Here is a 14,540-nt window from a genome sequence, read left to right as displayed (position 1 = left end):
GAAAGTGGTGGAGGAGGCGTGGGGTCGGAATACGGTGAGTGTGTGGGAGAGGTTTGTTCTAAAATCAAAACTAAAGGGGTTGAAGCTTGTTATAAAGGAGTGGAGTAGGCACGTATATGGAGAGGTTGATACTAAATTAGCTTTGTTGAAAGAAGAGATTAGTGAGCTTGATGAGAGGAGTGAGAGGGTTTTTTTTTTGACAAATGAAGAGGTGGAGAGGAGGAAGAGGAAATTTGATGAATGGTGGTGCTTACTTAAAAGTAAAGAATCAATGTTTTTCCAAAGGTCGAGATCTAAATGGCTCAAGGAAGAAAATGCTAATTCAAACTATTTCCATCGATGCGTTACAGTGAGAGTCTCCCATAATGAAATTTAAGCTCTTAAGGTGGCAGGTGTGTGGGTGCAAACTCCCACAGAGATTAAAAAGACGTGGTTGATTATTTCTGGAGGCATGTTTCGAGTGGAGAGTGGGAGAGGCCAAGGTTGGATGGGGTGAATTTTTCTTCTATTTATGTGGAGGGGAATGGAGTGTTGATAGCTCCGTTATCTTTGTTGGAAATAGAAAAGGTGGTCAAGGAGAGTGATGGTAATAAGAGCCTGAGACGGATGGTTTTAATTTTCTTTCTTTATGCATTTTTGGTATCTTATTAAAAAGCAGGTGAGAATTTTCTTCGATCAATTTCATGGTAATGAAGTGTTCCCTAGGTGTTTATTGTCCTATTTTGTGACGTTGATCCCAAAGGTGAAAGGTACGGTTTCTTTAAAGGAGTTTAGACCAATTTCTCTTTTGGGAAGTTGGTATAAGTTGCTATCTAAGGTGTTGGAGGCTAGGTTAGAAAAGGTCATGCACCCTATTATATCCAAATCCCAATTGGCTTTTTCGAAAGGGAGACATCTTGTGGAATGGGTTTTTTTAGCTACTGAGGTGATTGATTTGGCAAAGAAAGCGAACTGAGAATGTTTAATTTTAAAGGTAAATTTTGAAAAGGAGTATGATTCCGCGGATTGGGGCTTTTTGGAATACATGTTGCGAAGGTGTGGTTTTTGTAATAAGTGGATTGGGTGGATGGAGGCTTGTGTGTTTGGAAGGAGTATGTCTAACGGAAGTCCAACAGAGGAAATTAATATTCAAAGGGGTTTGAAACAAGGGGATCATTTGACTCCTTTTCTTTTCCTATTGATAGCGGAGGGATTTAGTGGGTTGATGATGACCTGCGGTGGACTTTGAAGGCGTTATTGCGAGGGTTTGAGATGGTCTTTGGTCTAAAAGTTAATTTTCACAAAAGTTGTTTGATTGGTATTAATGTGAAAGCGGAGTTTATGGGGATGACGAGTAATTTTTTGTATTGTAATGATGAAAAGAAAAGGGGAAAGCAAATCACCTTATCTTAACCCCCTTTGCAAGGGAAATTCATCAGTAGGACACCCATTAACCAAAACCGAGGCAGTTGCAAAACCTACACATTCTTTCATCCACTTATGCCACAGTGTTGGAAATGCCATCCTCCCCATAACATCATCCAAAAGTAGCCCCAATCAACAGTCATAAGCTTTCTCAAAATCAACTTTAAACATCAACAAGTCTTTTTCTAACTTACGAGACTCATCAACTACCGCGTCATCTATAAGAATACTGTCAAGAATTTGCCCATTCTTCACAAAACTGACTGTGTCTCAGATATAACTGTGCTCATAGCCTTCCTCAAACTATTTGCAAAAACTTTTTCTGGAATTTTATACAAGCACCCTGCTAAATCAATGGGAAAAAATTCATTCAAACTCTACGGATTGTCAACCTTTGGAATAAGAGCAATGAAGGTGCTATTAATACCTTTTGAAAGTCGACCATTACAGTGAAATTCCGAAACGAACTGCATGCTATCATCCTTCAATTTTGGCCAAAAGTCTTTCAAAAACCCCATAATGAATGTCATCCGGTCCAGGATGTTTAAAACTCTCGTAATTCCACACAGCGACCTTGACTTCATCCAAACAAAACAACACAATCAAGTTAGCACCCTCAACATAAGACATCATACAAAATATAATTTTTCCACTCCCGGACTGTGAACAACAAGCGACTTAAAATGATTTTCAGAATGCTTAAAAACCGCCTCCCGAATATCAAAGACACCCTCCACACGAGCACCATCCACCAAAATAGACGAAATAGAATTTTTACGGCGTCTACCAGACATAATTACATGATAGTATTTAGTATTGGCATCCCCTTCACGCAACCATGACATCTCCGACTGCTGCCACGAGATACTAGCAATAACCTTGGATAAAGAGTGAAGATCAGAGGACAGCCCATGTAAACCGTCGACCTCTTCCTCGGTAAGCACCTCCACCTCTCCCTTAGCCTCCAACAGCGAGATACTTTCCTTCAACGAATTGATTCTACTAGGCCAATTATAAGTGTGAGTTAGATGCCATTTTTCATTAATAAAATCGTTAAAAGGTTCTCTGTCAAGATAACAGACAACAACCCCCTCGCCCTTTTCTCCTCCATACTCGGAACGACATTAAAATCGCCTCCAGCCGTAGAAGGTGCACATATAAGGAATTCCATAACACTTACTTGGCCCCATTATCACAAGGAGTATAAATATTAAACAGATAAAATTCTTCATCAGATAAAATAAAGCGACCATGAACAATCAACCCATAATCCATGCTACATGAAGACCAAATCTCCACAACAGAAGAATCCCACATAACCAACAAACCTTTAGATGCCCCCACAAACAGCCGAAAAGACTAAGATTGTGTCAAATTCCCCCACCAACAAAAATCTAGATGCCCCCACCGTAATTTTCTCACAAGGCACTTTAAGGTCCGCTCCACTCAATGAAATAGCCACTCCCAACTCCGGCGTCTGATTATTACTTGAGTCTTTAGGTACCAAATCCACAAATACTGCACTAGCCTTCTTAACATCACAATCCACATCTTCCACCACATGCGGTAGTATATCTCTTGTAGACTCACAACCCGTAATATTCTTTTGCTTGTGGACTACTTCCTTTGAAGTTGACACGTCAATAAGTACATAATGAAATAATATTCCTTTTTCCTCCGCCGCCCAATCCTCAACCAAGTGATTAACAAATTCTATGATATGCTCACGTGTATAAGGAGCCTCATAATCAATATTATTTTTTTGGACGGGATACCTAAGAAGCATCGTCGTCCTCCAACAAACAAGCGTCCTCCCCGATAGAAAAACCTCATTCCTCAATAATTTTAAACTTCACCATCACTCCATTAACCAGTAATTTATCTGTTGTATTAATCAATTCCAAAGACGAAGGGGCTAACAAAACTCGAACATAATCAAAATGTTCCTTAGAAGTTCTACTGCATAAAAATCGTCCACAGTCAAATATGCACAACTTAAAGAAGAGTGCGTTCCAAGCATGAAGAGGAATACCATAAATACGTACCCATGCTCCACGTTCATAGACCACGGCATCCTTACCATCACACATGATTCAAAAAAAATAAATTAAAAAAATCCTTCGCCTTGGCCAACAAGCTACAAATAAATACTTTGTCAGCACCCAAAGGAATAATGTCTAAATCATCAAACCCCGCATCGAAAATACGTGTATGAATCACCGAAATAACTTCAATATTTAAAATAGTAACAACCACTCCTTGTCGTGCCCAAGATAAATCGTCAGTCGTCGATCTATAATTGTGAATCTACTTACTAACTTGCTTCCCACCATCAGTAACGACACCTTTTGGTTCAATTCCTTTATGAATCATTGTCGCATACGACTTAACCATATTCCCGCCAACAGGCTTCACCATCGCCCCCCCTCCCCCCGTGGCATAGCTACACCACCCCTATCACCACCACCACCACCACCTATCTCTGTCCCCATCCCAAGCCTCACAATCTCCCTCCCCTCTTTGAACCGTTCATCTCCATCAACCCTCTTCCAAATTGATACAATTTTTTCTCCCTCACCATCTTCTTCACAATCTCGCCCAATTTTATTCCCTCACCCATCGACCTTCCCCCCTCCTTCCTCTCAACACCCTTCACCACTCCACCCTCTCCCCTAGCAATTGATGAAGTAGTTTTGCATCAAAAACAAGATAAGTATTTGTATCGTCTCCACAGGGATTAGTGCGACATCACGGATAGTTTAATATCAATTATCATTCTAAGTTAAAAAGGGTGCAAAGATTGGTTTAATTCTAACTAAACTAAATAAATTACAAAAGTAAAATAAATATGATAAGAGATAGAGTAATTCCACTTGAGGTCAGAGACATCAACCAAGTGTAATAACTTACCATCTCTAAATCAATTAACAAGTAATAAAAATAAAAGATGAGAATAATAAGGATTTAAACTTGTTAGGAGTAGAGTTCCTTAACCAAGCGTCACACATAACCTAATGATCAATATGAATTCTAGCTTCATAACCAATATTATCACAATCATTTCTACAATATCCTTTGTGTCCAAAGTGATATCATTATTTCTAAGGTATCGTTTAAACAATTCTGTCAAGATCATTTAAAAGATAACATAATCGATCGTGTCATAAAACGATATGTATTTTTATAACCTATCTTTTAAATGTTCGTAACCAAATTATTTAAACGATCGCAAAGCCGATCGGATAACTTAATCGACCGTGTCCAGCCTGACTAAATGTCCGAAAGCATTGAGTTCTTGATTTAATGTGATTATCCAAGATTTAACAAAGGTGTCAAGTAAGACAACCAAAGATAGATTGTTATTCTAGCTCTAGATTCAAGAGTTTGTGTCCAAATCATCTTGAATCTCATTGAAAGTAGTAAGAACAAGAACAACAACAATATTGGATATAAAATATGCTAGAACCATATATAAGCTTAGATCAAAAGATTATATGTTAGCAAGTATCAAGTACCTCACATCCCAACAAAGAGTATTTAGCTACACATCATCATGGAAGCCTTGCAAGGATGAATTGAAAAGGAAGGATTCATTCTCCTAGTGATGTCTCAACAAAGGAATAAGATCCAACTTCCAAAATCACTCTCACTTTATATGATCTTGCCTTATTTCTCTCTTAGATATTACAAGTGAAAAACTAGAGAAAAACTTATGAAAAAACTAACTAAGTAACTATCTAATTTCTCTAATCTCTAATATGTTTCCTAATGAACTACTAGTATATATAATATAACAAGCCCAAAATATCTAACAAAATATCTTACATAATATCTAACAAAATATCTAATATAATATCTTACATAATATCTAACATAATATCTAATGGAATAGTGTATCTAAAAGAAAATATCTAAAAAGAGAGATAAGAATGCTAATTAAAAAGGCTGAGTTTTTGCACTCACGCTAATAGCGCAAATTACGCTATTAGCGTGGAATGGCGGTTTAAGTTTGTGGCCAATGAGATTGTGCCACGTTACCCCTTGCCTGTCTTTGCTCTAGTTGCGCCAATAGCGTAGTTTTCTGGGGAATATACGCTAATAGCGTATTCTACGCTAATAGCGTAGTTCTTCAAGCTCGCCATTGCGAGTGAATGAGCTCGCCATTGCGAGCTACTGCTTCCTGCTGGACAGCTTCTGCCAAAATAGTACTTTTTCATGATTTTGGTCTTTGATCAGTATCTTGAGGCTAATTCCTGCACAAATGGATAGAGTAATGATAAATAAAGCGTAATAAGGCATTTTAACGCTTATTTCTCGGCTTTTCCTTTAATAACTTGCAAAGCAAGTAACAAAAAGTGTTTAGAATATAACATGAATTTAACACTTTTATGACATTTATCACTCTCCCCAACTTAACTCTTTGTTTGTCCTCAAACAAAGGATTGAAAATCAAACAAGTTAATGACAAGATACAAGTACAAAAGGCTTTGAAAACTCTTTCAGATGAATGATTTAAAATGAATGCGCGGGCAAGGCTAAGTTTCCAACTAATTTAGAATTCTACTTCTAATATGAGATGAGTCCTATGTACAAAGTTCATGTCAAATAGTTCAAAACAATAAAACATTTATTTACGAACCACACCTAACACACTTCTATACAAGTAGATAAATAATTGAAATCAAAAGAATGAGGGTTATGAACACACATCCAACAATCATGCTAACATCCTGATTAAGTTATGTGTCCATCCAAATATCATTTCAAAAGGCATAAAAACATGGATCAAAAGGTCTTTGAGGGTTATAACTTGGCTTGGCTACAAAAGAAATGTCATATGTGGGGCAATTGAAATCAAAAAGCTTAACAACTAGGAACATTCCTTGTATCAACCATTAAAATTCACAATCTTCTCTACCAATCATTACAAACCCTTGGTGTTCACATGATATACACTTTGATCTTGACAACTTATTCTATTTTTGGATTTTTCTTTTTCTTTTCATGTACACATTTTCTTTGTCTTTTTGTATTTACAACAACATGTTGTCTTGATCAAAGATAAAATTACACCATTATACTTGACATAAGATTTACATCTACCTTCTCTCCCCAACTTGAATCAACAAAAACCCTATTTGAATGTTCCTTTACTTTAAGGCAAAAGGGACAATTAAACAATGAAATTTTAGGGTTCAACAATTAAAAACATATCAGAGTCTTACAGTGCGTCAAAAATGAACTGGATATTGAAAAGTTTTAGTGGCAAATTCATCAAGCATTGTGCTTATGAATTGACAGTTCATAATTGAGGACTCCGATTCATTTGGCTCAAGTGGGTTAGCAAATACTCGCTCTTCTCAAAAGGTAGGCTATTTGTGGTCAAGTATGTTTCACTCATTAACAAAAATGTGCCTTGATCACTTCCATGCCTTCACACAATTTAAAACAATTATTGGATTTAACATAAAACAACCGAGTTAAACAATGAATTCCGGTCTCCTTGCATATGTACAAACACTTGAGGTTTCCTCACTTTTAGCTAGTACTAAGTGGTTCACAAATAAACAAATTATTGCGAAGAACTAAATGATATGAAATTTACACAAAGTACCCGTTCCATATTCGAGTAAAAACCTAGAAAAACTGGAAACTTGTACCTTGGCTTTGCGCTTTTGATCACAACTATGAATCATTATCAATCATCTGAGATTTGAACTTAAAGCAAGAGTGATACAAAAGAAACTTCCACAAATAAAAATGAAGTACTAAATTAACCAAAAGTGCTAACATATTATTCAAAAGACAACTATATACAATACTAATATGAATACTAACATCACAATACTAATTAAAAACAATAGTCATCACACACCATTATCCAAAAATTGATTAAAACTGGCCAAACTGCAGCTACTCGCAGTTGCGAGCAGCTTTACTCGCAGTTGCGAACTAATGGCAGTCAAAATATGGTCAATGACCAATTGCTCGCAGTTGCGAGCTGTTTCACTCGCCATTGCGAGTTGAGACAGTTCAGAATTCTGCTCTGTTTGTTTCTGTTTTTGGACACTTTGGTGCATGCTCATGACTTCTAAACTTATTATGCATTAAAAAACAGTAAATAAACTCACAAAATTGGGTTGCCTCCCAACAAGCGCTTGTTTTACGTCGTTAGCTCGACGCCTTTTTCGTTAGGGTGGCCAAAATGAGACGGACAACACATCATCCTTTGAAACCCTACGCTTTGGGAGGAATTCCATGAACTTGAGGTACAGCTGATGCGGAGTCCATGACCTCCTTAACATTGGTTTGAACAAGGCGCAAATTTCATCTATGACCTGGTCTATTTCGGCCTTGCTCACTTTCTTCCCCTTTTGCTCAAATGATTCTTCCTTGCTAAGTAACCGCTCCTGTTTCTTTGTCACCTCTATCACTTCTCCATTATCAACAATTTTGGCCTCCTCAGCATATGACCGTTCTTGAGGAAGTTCTATTTCAAGTGGTGGTTCTATTTCTTTCCTTATATCTTCCTCAAGTTCAACAACACCTTCTCCAACAATCTCTCCGTCATGAGTGGATTGAATGTTGAATTGGTTCTCCATGATTTGTGCTTGCATCAACTCCAACTGTAATGATAAATTCTTCAATCTCTCGTTGGTATTTTGCATGTTTATCATGGATTGTTGCATGAAGATGTTCAAAGTATTTTCTATCACCGAATATCTCTCATCTTCATAAGAACATTGTTGATATTGTTGATAGGATTCATACTCGAGTGGAGTATAGAAGTTGCTATAACCATGATCAGCCATGATTTTGTCTAGGTGATGATCTGAAACGGAAACAACTAACAAGAAACTTTTCTTTGTTTATCAAAGAGGGGTTAGTGCAAACAACTATCAATAAAAGAAAATATTTACGAAATATGTACGAATACTTAAAACGATAAATCAATCGTTCTATCTATGATATCTAAACACCAATCCCCGGCAACGGCGCCATTTTGATGAAGTAGTTTTGCATCAAAAACAAGATAAGTATTTGTATCGTCTCCACAGGGATTAGTGCGACATCACGGATAGTTTAATATCAATTATCATTCTAAGTTAAAAAGGGTGCAAAGATTGGTTTAATTCTAACTAAACTAAATAAATTACAAAAGTAAAATAAATATGATAAGAGATAGAGTAATTCCACTTGAGGTCAGAGACATCAACCAAGTGTAATAACTTACCATCTCTAAATCAATTAACAAGTAATAAAAATAAAAGATGAGAATAATAAGGATTTAAACTTGTTAGGAGTAGAGTTCCTTAACCAAGCGTCACACATAACCTAATGATCAATATGAATTCTAGCTTCATAACCAATATTATCACAATCATTTCTACAATATCCTTTGTGTCCAAAGTGATATCATTATTTCTAAGGTATCGTTTAAACAATTCTGTCAAGATCATTTAAAAGATAACATAATCGATCGTGTCATAAAACGATATGTATTTTTATAACCTATCTTTTAAATGTTCGTAACCAAATTATTTAAACGATCGCAAAGCCGATCGGATAACTTAATCGACCGTGTCCAGCCTGACTAAATGTCCGAAAGCATTGAGTTCTTGATTTAATGTGATTATCCAAGATTTAACAAAGGTGTCAAGTAAGACAACCAAAGATAGATTGTTATTCTAGCTCTAGATTCAAGAGTTTGTGTCCAAATCATCTTGAATCTCATTGAAAGTAGTAAGAACAAGAACAACAACAATATTGGATATAAAATATGCTAGAACCATATATAAGCTTAGATCAAAAGATTATATGTTAGCAAGTATCAAGTACCTCACATCCCAACAAAGAGTATTTAGCTACACATCATCATGGAAGCCTTGCAAGGATGAATTGAAAAGGAAGGATTCATTCTCCTAGTGATGTCTCAACAAAGGAATAAGATCCAACTTCCAAAATCACTCTCACTTTATATGATCTTGCCTTATTTCTCTCTTAGATATTACAAGTGAAAAACTAGAGAAAAACTTATGAAAAAACTAACTAAGTAACTATCTAATTTCTCTAATCTCTAATATGTTTCCTAATGAACTACTAGTATATATAATATAACAAGCCCAAAATATCTAACAAAATATCTTACATAATATCTAACAAAATATCTAATATAATATCTTACATAATATCTAACATAATATCTAATGGAATAGTGTATCTAAAAGAAAATATCTAAAAAGAGAGATAAGAATGCTAATTAAAAAGGCTGAGTTTTTGCACTCACGCTAATAGCGCAAATTACGCTATTAGCGTGGAATGGCGGTTTAAGTTTGTGGCCAATGAGATTGTGCCACGTTACCCCTTGCCTGTCTTTGCTCTAGTTGCGCCAATAGCGTAGTTTTCTGGGGAATATACGCTAATAGCGTATTCTACGCTAATAGCGTAGTTCTTCAAGCTCGCCATTGCGAGTGAATGAGCTCGCCATTGCGAGCTACTGCTTCCTGCTGGACAGCTTCTGCCAAAATAGTACTTTTTCATGATTTTGGTCTTTGATCAGTATCTTGAGGCTAATTCCTGCACAAATGGATAGAGTAATGATAAATAAAGCGTAATAAGGCATTTTAACGCTTATTTCTCGGCTTTTCCTTTAATAACTTGCAAAGCAAGTAACAAAAAGTGTTTAGAATATAACATGAATTTAACACTTTTATGACATTTATCAGCAATCTCCTTCACACTCACACCCACGACACCTATTGCGGGACAATTAAAGCGAGCAACCTTCGCCCACACACGAACCTGGCCAAACACCACATTATCCAGAGCTTTCAACATTTTTTCTTCGTCCTTAACGTGAACATGTATGACAAAACCATAAACCTGCCCATGTACGTTGTGTTTTCTTCACAAAAACAGATTATCTAGTATTCCACGAACCTCAAATCCTTTTTTAATAGAAATATGGAATCATGTCCAACACATTTGTGAAATAGAATGTTACAAACCGTCGCATATTAGGAGCTTTATTCACATCACTGCCTGTTACTGAAAGTGACTGCAACTTCGACCTTCCTGCAGCAGCATCGTGCGCGCCTTCGTGTTTTGCACTTCTCGCATGCGCATCAGAATTGTGTGCAGCATGGTTATCATTGCCATGCCACAACTGCACCTTTTTGTTCCCCGTAGCAGCAGTTGTGTTGGAACAAAATGTGTTTAACAATGAACCTTAAAGAGTTTTGATGATAACAAGGTATTAAAAAATTGTAAATTGGACTAGCTAATATTTGTTCAAGTGTACAAGACCATAATTATAAAGTTACATCATCATTGGTTCTGAATGAGCAATTAAAGAGCAAAGGAAACAACAAAAATTTGAAGCTTGGACGCTCCTGAAGGCAACTTGTTACTGAAGAGAAAAAGCGCTCCTGAAGTTTAGTCGCTTCTGAAGTAAGAATAGTGCTCCTGAAGTTAAGACGCTTCTGAAGTTGGAATAGTGCTCCTGAAGACAAGCAGTCCAGAAGTCATATCATCAGAAGCTGCATCATCAGAAGCTGCAGAAGTCATATCATCAGAAGCTGCATCACCAGAAGTTGCCTCATCAGAAGCTATTTCACCAGAAGCTGAATCTCAACTGGATTTGCAAAGAATCAAGAATTGAAGAATTATCAATGCAAAAGCTGTCTATTGGATTCGAAAACACAAACAAAGGATTAGTGGAATTTTGCAACGGTCATTTCAAAGGTGTTTGAAGGCTTGTGCTTGCAATTTGGACGAAAGCGTTGACATTGTACTTTGTACGAATTGTACAACCACGTTCTCTACTACTCTGTTTTGTGTCCACACTACAGGACAAGAAAACAGCTCCAGAATACGGTTTCGCCTGCATAGATGTTCCTTTGGATAAGGAATGGATTTCAAATTTGTTATTCATAGGACAACAACCAAATCAGGCAAAAGATCATTGGTGAAAGATCAAGCTTCAACAACGACTCTTTGGTGTGCTGGCAATTTCACAACGTCTTTTTCACACCTCTATATAAAGGAGTGAAGACCTAGAGAATTGGTAATGCAAGAACGCTGAACGAAAGACTCACAAGATTCTCACAAGTACCAAACCTCTGCTGAAATTGTTCTGCATTCACTTAGAATTTCTGTGTCTTATATTCATATCTTAGAAATTCTTAAGTCCATTGAGTCTGTATCTGATTTGTATTGTGAGCACCTCTGATTGTATATCAAGTGTTCAACCTTAAACAATTTTCTGTGTAATTTTGTTTAGTTAGGAAGTCTCTTGCAATTGTGCTTGAGCAGGAAGTCTCTTGATTGTGTTCTTGAGCAAAGGAAGTCTCTTGCTTGTGTGCTTGAGCAAAGGAAGTCTCTTGCTTGTGTGCTTGAGCATTTGTAATCAGATATTACTCATAGTGAAATCTCCTTGGAAGTGCAAGGGGGACTGGACTACTTCCGGATTGTGGAAGGAACCAGTATAATTGCTTTGTGTCGTTCTTCTTCTCTCTCTCTCTGTTTATTCCGCTGCATTTAGATTCTGTTTATCACTTCAGAAGTTGTCTCACTTAGCTTCTGATCAGTGTATTCAGTTGTTTAGGAGAAACGAAGAATTTTTCAAAACACAATTCAACCCCCTTCTTGTGTTTTTCTCACCTTCAATTGGTATCAGAGCCTTGGTCTGTTGTGTAACACTTAACCGTGCAACAGTCAAAGATCTGAGAAAAACATGACTACTCTTCCTCCTAATGGTTCTGGTTCTAGTGATACTAGCTATAAAAATGTCTCACATGATTATAGTGATAGTAAGAAAACCAGTGTTGGAAAAGTTCCAAAGTTCAATGGAGATGCTGAAGAGTTCTCTTGGTGGAAGACCAATTTTTACAGTTACATCATGAGCCTAGATGAAGAATTATGAGATATTCTGGAAGATGGTGTTGGTGATTTAGTCCTTGATGAAGAAGGAGCTGCTGTGGATAGAAAGAAACATACTCCAGAACTGAGGAAACTCTACAAGAAGCATCATATTATCAGAGGAGCTCTTGTCACTGCCATACCCAAAGCAGAGTACATGAAGATGAGTGACAAATCCACTGCTAAAGCTATGTTTGCTTCTCTCTGTTCAAATTATGAAGGGAGCAAGAAGGTCAAAGAAGCAAAGGCTCTTCTGCTTGTACATCAGTATGAGCTATTCAAGATGAAGGATGATGAAACTATTGAGGAGATGTACTCAAGGTTTCAAACCTTAGTTTCTGGGCTACAGATTCTAAAGAAGAGCTATGTTGCTTCTGATCATGTAAGCAAGATTCTCAGAAGCTTACCTGCCAGATGGAGACCCAAGGTGACTGCCATTGAGAAAGCTAAAGATTTAAACACTTTAAGTGTCGAAGATCTTGTTAGTTCTCTCAAAGTTCATGAGTTAAGTCTTAATGAACATGAGTCTACTAAGAAGAGTAAATCAATAGCTCTTCCATCCAAAGGCAAGTCATCAAAGGCTCTCAAAGTGGTTGAATCTGAAGAGGAAGAACAGTCAAGTTCAGATTCTGAACCAGATGCTGCTGAAATGGCCATGCTCTCAAACAGACTTCAATATCTGGCCAAGAAGAACAGAAAGTTTCTCGCCAAAAGGGGTAACTCCAGAAGCTCAAGGAAAGAAGATCAGAAGGGATGCTTCAACTGTAAGAAGCCGGGTCACTTCATTGCTGAATGCCCTGATCTTCAAAGAGAAAAGTCAAAGGACAAGTCAAAGAGGTCTACATTCAAACCAAGCAAATTCAAGAAGCAGATTAAGCAGAGTTTAATGGCAACCTGGGATGATTTGGGTAGTGAATCTGGTTCTGATAAAGAGGAAGCTGATGAAGATGCAAAGGTAGCTGTTGGGTTGGTAGCAACAGCAACTTCAGAAGCTGGATCAGATTCAGACTCAGAAGATGAAAACGAGGTATGTCTAAGAGCAGTGCCAAAACAAAGATCATGGTACCTAGACAGCGGTTGCTCAAGATACATGACAGGAGACAAGTCCATGTTCCTCAGCCTAACAATGAAAGAGGGAGGAAATGTGAAATTTGGAGGCAACCAGTCAGGCAAGATCATAGGTACAGGAACTATTGGTAATTCCTCTACCTCAATTAATAATGTATGGTTGGTAGATGGTCTTGAACATAACCTTTTGAGCATTAGTCAATTTTGTGATAATGGTTATGATGTGTGTAACACCCCGTTTTCCCAACGTAAAAATTTCATAATTAAAAATCAGAGTAATTCAACTTTAAACGGAATGCTACACTTCTTAAAAATTCATAAACTGAATAAATAACAATTTATTCTTCAAAATCATTTAACATAAGTAATTCAAAACTTCGCAGCGGAACTAGTTCATTCATCATAAAAAGTCTTTGGGACACAGGCCTCATTAGAAAATCTCATAAGTCTTAGTTCAATATTTATTCATAAAAGTTCATAAACAATACGTAAGGAATAGAAGTAAAGTCAAGTCCCATCCCGTTACGTATCAGAGCACCTAGACACACATGTGAGGAGTCCACTCACGACGCCTCTAATCTTGATTACCTGCAAGTTACCCATACGAAGAGCAACATTTCCAAGCAGAGGGGTGAGATTTCTCAAAACAAAAATATTAAACATATAAATCATATAAAGTACATTCAACAACTTAAACATCTTATAACTCATTAATCATATCTAACAACTTAAACTTCCTTAACTAGTATCATTATTCTTCCTATATTAGTCAAATACTTCGTATCATATCATCATATAAATATCATCACATATCTACTAATATTTGTCATAAGCATTATCATATATCCTTTTAATCATAGCATCTTAATCATAGACATAAACATCATCATATAACTTCAAGTACTAATTATAACCATAATCATCAAATCATAATCATCAACTCATAAACAAACATCATCATCAAAACAATCATGAACATCAACAACAATAATCATTTAGCAACTTATAACCATCATAACAGCTTCTTAATCAAACTCATAATCAACTTCATAATCATAGTCATAAACAACTTCATGATCGACTCGACTCTTGACTTGACAATGCGACTTAACTCGACTATGCAACTCTTATCATCGTAAATCATCTTG

General features: G+C 36.7%; 1 long non-coding RNA gene across 1 annotated transcript; it reads right to left on the bottom strand.

Annotated features, from left to right (window-relative positions):
• Positions 1-4,847: 4,847 nt before the first annotated feature.
• LOC146926840 (uncharacterized) lies at positions 4,848-9,457 on the bottom strand. The gene is made up of 2 exons (XR_015005539.1): positions 7,536-9,457; positions 4,848-5,657 (listed from the first exon to the last, which is right to left on the bottom strand). It is a non-coding gene; the product is annotated as an uncharacterized LOC146926840 (long non-coding RNA).
• Positions 9,458-14,540: the final 5,083 nt, after the last annotated feature.

The sequence above is a fragment of the Medicago sativa genome, chromosome 4 (genome assembly GCF_051527215.1).
Source record: "Medicago sativa cultivar Bolivia chromosome 4, Bolivia_mono, whole genome shotgun sequence".
Taxonomy (NCBI): Eukaryota; Viridiplantae; Streptophyta; class Magnoliopsida; order Fabales; family Fabaceae; genus Medicago; species Medicago sativa.
Note: the sequence above shows the minus strand (reverse complement) of the source record. Positions and strands in the feature narration are given on the sequence as shown.